This window comes from Littorina saxatilis, linkage group LG2, assembly GCF_037325665.1.
Source record: "Littorina saxatilis isolate snail1 linkage group LG2, US_GU_Lsax_2.0, whole genome shotgun sequence".
Classification (NCBI taxonomy): Eukaryota; Metazoa; Mollusca; class Gastropoda; order Littorinimorpha; family Littorinidae; genus Littorina; species Littorina saxatilis.
Window position 1 is genome coordinate 4,341,655 of NC_090246.1, and position 6,000 is coordinate 4,347,654.

Here is a 6,000-nt window from a genome sequence, read left to right on the forward strand (position 1 = left end):
CTTACATGGAGGTGCACAACTTACACTGCAGGTGCACAACTTACACTGCAGGTGCACAACTTACACTGCAGGTGCACAACTGACATGGAGGTGGGGTGTGACTTAATTAAAGTCAATGGTATGTTGGAGGCAGTGAATGCAATGTAGATGCGAAGAGATTGGGGGGGGGGGGGATGGAGGGAGGGGGGGGGGGGCTATTTGTAACGTGCTAAGTGAAAGTAAAGTTCTGGAAGTGAAAGTCGGTTAAAGGAAGGAAGATGTCAAGAGATTAGGTGGGATGGGGGGTGGGTGTAATATGCTTAATAGTTTCTGGAGGTGGTAGAAGTTTGCCAATTGTGTTTTTTCTTTTCTTTTACCCACCTACTCCCACGTACGTTGTTTCCTAACATTTAGGCCGGGGGGGGCGCCACCCGGAGATGTGTGCACCTGGCGTCACATGGCGTCGCATGGAGATAAGGCTGACCTGAGACAAGGAGGATCCACCTGACCAACGATGACCTTTGTCCACAACAAGCTCGGACACGGGGGCGATAATCACTCACAGGCATCGTCACCGCCACCAAGGCGCTTGATTCGAAAAAAATATAAGTTTACGTGTGGGAGAGGGGGTGGGATAAGATTAAGTTACACATTTTAACGGAGGAGTAAGATTGTATTATTCTGTCATTAAGATGGTACTATTCACCAAAAGACTGAACTTGTTCAAATTCCGAGCCACGCTGTCTATTCACATATACTCTCTTCGTTTTTCTGGCTAGTTGTCAGTGATAAAAAACACGTTCATATCATTGTCAACAAAAATAGGTGCAAAAATCAAGTGGTCAGGAATGATAGATAAATGCAACAAAGCGTCTGTGTCTTCCTCGTGTTCTCAACAGGATTTAAAAGATTGAACTCATCGAAATCTAAAACTATGCCGAACAATTAGCAAATCTCACTTGCACTCTTCAGCATCTGAATTACCGCTGTCTTTCGAATGCTTCCGACACATCACTGACCTCGTTAATCCGACACATCACTGACCTCGTTAATCCGACACATCACTGACCTCGTTAATCCGACACATCACTGACCTCGTTAATCCGACACATCACTGACCTCGTTCATCCGACACATCACTGACCTCGTTCATCCGACACATCACTGACCTCGTTCATCCGACACATCACTGACCTCGTTAATCCGACACATCACTGACCTCGTTAATCCGACACATCACTGACCTCGTTCATCCGACAAATCACTGACCTCGTTAATCCGACACATCACTGACCTCGTTCATCCGACACATCACTGACCTCGTTAATCCGACACATCACTGACCTCGTTAATCCGACACATCACTGACCTCGTTCATCCGACACATCACTGACCTCGTTCATCCGACACATCACTGACCTCGTTCATCCGACACATCACTGACCTCGTTCATCCGACACATCACTGACCTCGTTAATCCGACACATCACTGACCTCGTTAATCCGACAAATCACTGACCTCGTTAATCCGACAAATCACTGACCTCGTTCATCCGACACATCACTGACCTCGTTAATCCGACACATCACTGACCTCGTTCATCCACAACCAGATAGCCTGCTAACGTTTCAACATTCAGAATACAAAACAAGAACTGTAGGTTATTAGAACGTTGAATTATTGACACAAAAAACTGTATACATTTACAACACGTCGACCCACTGGTCTTTGAAGCGGAGACTGCAGATAAATACTTGTGGTACAAATAATGATAAATACTTGTGGTACAAATAATGATAAATACTTGTGGTACAAATAATGATAAATACTTGTGGTACAAATAATGATAAATACTTGTGGTACAAATAATGATAAATACTTGTGGTACAAATAATGATAAATACTTGTGGTACAAATAATGATAAATACTTGTGGTACAAATAATGATAAATACTTGTGGTACAAATAATGATAAATACTTGTGGTACAAATAATGATAAATACTTGTGGTACAAATAATGATAAACACTTGTGGTACAAATAATAATAAATACTTGTGGTACAAATAATGATAAATACTTGTGGTACAAATAATGATAGATACTTGTGGTACAAATAATCAACTTATCTTAAAGTCGTTTCGCATGCAAGATCACGGCGAGGTAATCACAAAGAGATTCATCGACGATTTTGAGATAACTTCATTATTTGTAACAAGTGTTTGTCTGTCGACTTAAAAGACCAGTGGGTCGACGTACTGCAAATGTAACGTTTTGTTTTGTCAATAATTTAACGTTCCAATAACCTACAATTCTTTTTATTTTTTATGTTGGTGCCCTTGTTAGTTTGTCCGTGTAGATTGTGGCCGTGTCAGACAAATGTACGCGTTGTTAGCTATAAGTCCACTGCACAAAAATAACAATGCCAGAACGTACCAGTACAAGACATTGATACACTTTTGTACGTCGCGAATATTTTCAGGAAGCTGTAACGTCGTAACCACTTGCACGCAGTGCTCATTTCTTTATTGTGACATGGAATTCCGATGACTATCAAGATGGATGATTAATGGGCATGACGGAATAGCATGCTGGTGAATATTTGTCTGCGAGTACCTTCGGTGCTGTCCACATTGGCCGTTCTGCTCTCAATGCAAGTAAACACACAGAACAGGAACAGTAAACACGGAGGGGGAAGAGGATAATCTGGGGTGGAACATAGATGGAGGAGGAATGAACAAGTTAGAGATGCCAGACAGAATCTGGTAGAGACAGCGGCTGGCAGCAGGCATCGCACACGCCATGTTTAATGTTATGTAATGCCATCTTTCACTGCGTAATGCTCGCGTCTGTTTGTTGTATTACCTGTTCCCGGTCGCGTCTGCAAGATGAAGATAGCAGCATTCCCTGGGGGAAGACAGTCTCTAGAGTGCAATACTTTTTGTCGGAATAAGAAGAAATACGATAACAGGGATGGAGTCAGTCTGGAAGGGGGTCCGTGGCCCAGTGGTTGGTGCACGGGGTTACTGTGTCTCTGGTTCAGGGTTCGATCCTTGGCCAGGGCACCAGAGATATCAAAAGATTCCTATGAGTCAACGTCACATGTGCTGACTCGTTAGTACACTCTTAAGAACAGACCACGGAGCAATTGAACACTGTGACTGTCGTACGTAACAGCTTAGTCACCTCCACCTTGACACATCTAAACATTGTTTACTACAGGGGGAAAACATTGTTTACTACAGGGGGAAAACATTGTTTACTACAGGGGGAAAACATTGTTTACTACAGGGGGAAAACATGTTCAAATGTAAAACGAAATGTGTTCTCTGGTGTTCTCTGGTGTTCTCTGGTGTTCCACGGCAAGATTTGACAGGGATCGAAGAGGTTGATCGTTTTCCTTCTGGCAATAGTTTTGGGACATTTGGTTTAATGCGATTGCTTACACATTGTTGTTGTTGTTGTTGTTGTTGTTGTTGTTGTTGTTGTTGTTGTTGTTGTTGTTGTTGTTGTCTTGGGTCTGTTTTGTCCAATAGCAGTGCTGCAGAAGATTTTACATCGATTGATTATCGCCCCGCGATTATGGTTGTTTGACCAGTCATTTTATGGCAAACATTTGTTATGGTTATTCACCACAATCATTCCGCGCGATTCGCCACTAAAAGCGAATCTCCAAGACCCGTATCATGCCACCTCTACTTTTATTGCACTGGTGTGTGTGTGTGTGTGTTTCAAGCCGCTCGCCCAGCCTGACGCAGTACAGTGTGATATGCAAGTTATCCAAACAAATATTTGCCGAGTGTGAAAGCCCAAGACCAATAATCACCCACTCGAGTTGGTATTATCGCTAATCCGTACAAACAAACGGAGGATACCGCATTTATAGCCAGCAAAATATTGACCTTGTTGAGACTCAGTTGCGTAGTGCAGCATAAAGCCACGTCGTATATCTACTTCACAGTTAGGGCAGTCAGAGGAAGATAGCACTGAGATACTGCGCAGACTTTTGGTATTTCGTCATAGGTTAGAAGATTTCTGGTACGTCGTTCATCCTCGCTCTGTGAACGTGTGTTTGTAGGTAGACGTTGTGTATGACCTGAGAGCACTCGAGGCTCAGACATAGACCTCTCAGTACATTCAACTTTTTGGAGCTTGAAACCGACATCACAAACTAAAGCGTGGCAAAGAAGTCAGCAGTCATTTTCATTGGATATATGCAAAAACAACGGCAAACTGACTGAAAATGTCGTTGGTAAGTGTGTTGGATATATATCCTTTCAGGATAAAGTGAATAAAAGTGGATGCCGATGCCAAAGATTTGTAATGGAACAGTTTGCGTGTGGACTGATATTCGCTGAAACGGTTTATAACGGTAATAACGGCTGGAATCGGGTTCCTGGGGGACTCCTGGGTTTACCTTAGCTCCGGGACACGCGGAGTAGATGTAAACAGGTAAGAAACAGGTAAACAGGTAAGGCACAGGTAAACAGGTAAGGCACAGGTAAACAGGTAAGGAACAGGTAAACAGGTAAGGCACAGGTAAACAGGTAAAGCACAGGTAAACAGGTAAGGCACAGGTAAACAGGTACGGCACAGGTAAACAGGTAAGGCACAGGTAAACAGGTAAGGCACAGGTAAACAGGTAAGGCACAGGTAAACAGGTAAGGCACAGGTAAACAGGTAAGGCACAGGTAAACAGGTAAGGCACAGGTAAACAGGTAAAGCACAGGTAAACAGGTAAGGCACAGGTAAACAGGTAAGGCACAGGTAAACAGGTAAGGCACAGGTAAACAGGTATAAGCACGCGGTGTAAAGAAGTCGCCGTTATCTGTTTCTCGGCAAGATCACCTTCACTCCCTCTCCCCCCCCCCCTCCCCCGTTCTCTGTTCTGCTAGAAGTGCAGACAACGGTATACTGCTAGATCGCTGCCACGACTCACAAACGGTTTAGCAGAGATGAAAACAGATGACGGAGCGGTAAAAACGTTTCTTCTATTCGGAATAGAACATGAGTTGTTCTAGAACCTCGCAGATACTGCACTAGGTCTTCCCGTTATAAGGTCGACACAGAAAACACAAGGCAAGATGAGAACACGACATTCAAACATGCAGATTAGATGATAAAGACGAAGAGAGAGCTCTGAAGCTGATGCAGGGAGATTGCTGATGCAAGGTTTCCTGATGTTTGAGCTGTTTCCGAGGCTCTTCAGACGTGGATGAACCTAGATATGACTGTGAAGCAGAGGGGAAAACTTTACAACCACTAAACACAGCGGTCTCATCATGTACGTCTCACTGATCAGCGGAGCACGCTAAGAGGGGCTGGGGTTTATCAGAAACACAAGTGGCTGACTACTGGCCCGTGAAATAGCGCGAGATGCAAGAAAACAAGAATTTGGTGAAGCAGAAATGTTGGTGTAGCAACGATTCCACACATATCCAGGTAGTCTCTACGCACTCCAAGCTATAACCACCAGGTGATTCTGCTGTAGCAGGTAGTCTCTACGCACTCCAAGCTATAACCACCAGGTGATTCTGCTGTAGCAGGTAGTTTTTACAGGTGCCGCCAGGTGAGCTCTATGGACACACTCAGGTCTATTATATACAGTCCAACCTGCCCTAGCGACCACCTCTCGAAAGCGACCACCTGCCCACAACGACCATTCTGAAAGCAAAACCCAGACAAGCGTTTCTTCTGTACAATTCGTTTTCCCATAGCGACCACCTGTCTACAATGTCAATGGCCAATGTTGGCCTGTCCTTGGGGTGGTCGCTATCTATGATGGGTTCAATGCGCCAGGTACTCTCGTATGCATTTCGTTTTTACAGGTAAACTATACAGACACTCAGCTCTTTAAAACCAAGTATTTCTCGCTACAAGACGGGTAGAGTTTTTGGACAGGTAGGCACAACAGGTAGATCTTTGCCCTTCGCCGTGCACTTGAATCACGCTCTTACCTCCCTTAGAGTGGGTGACGAGGGTGGGGGCGCGTTGTAATCTGTGTTCACGCAACACTCAGCC

The 6,000-nt window shown here is 44.3% G+C and overlaps 1 protein-coding gene across 5 annotated transcripts in view; it reads left to right on the forward strand.

The window, feature by feature from the left end:
* Positions 1-6,000, forward strand: part of LOC138958048 (uncharacterized) — a 64,109-nt gene that overhangs the window by 28,350 nt on the left and 29,759 nt on the right. The gene's annotated exons all lie outside the window — the stretch shown is intronic.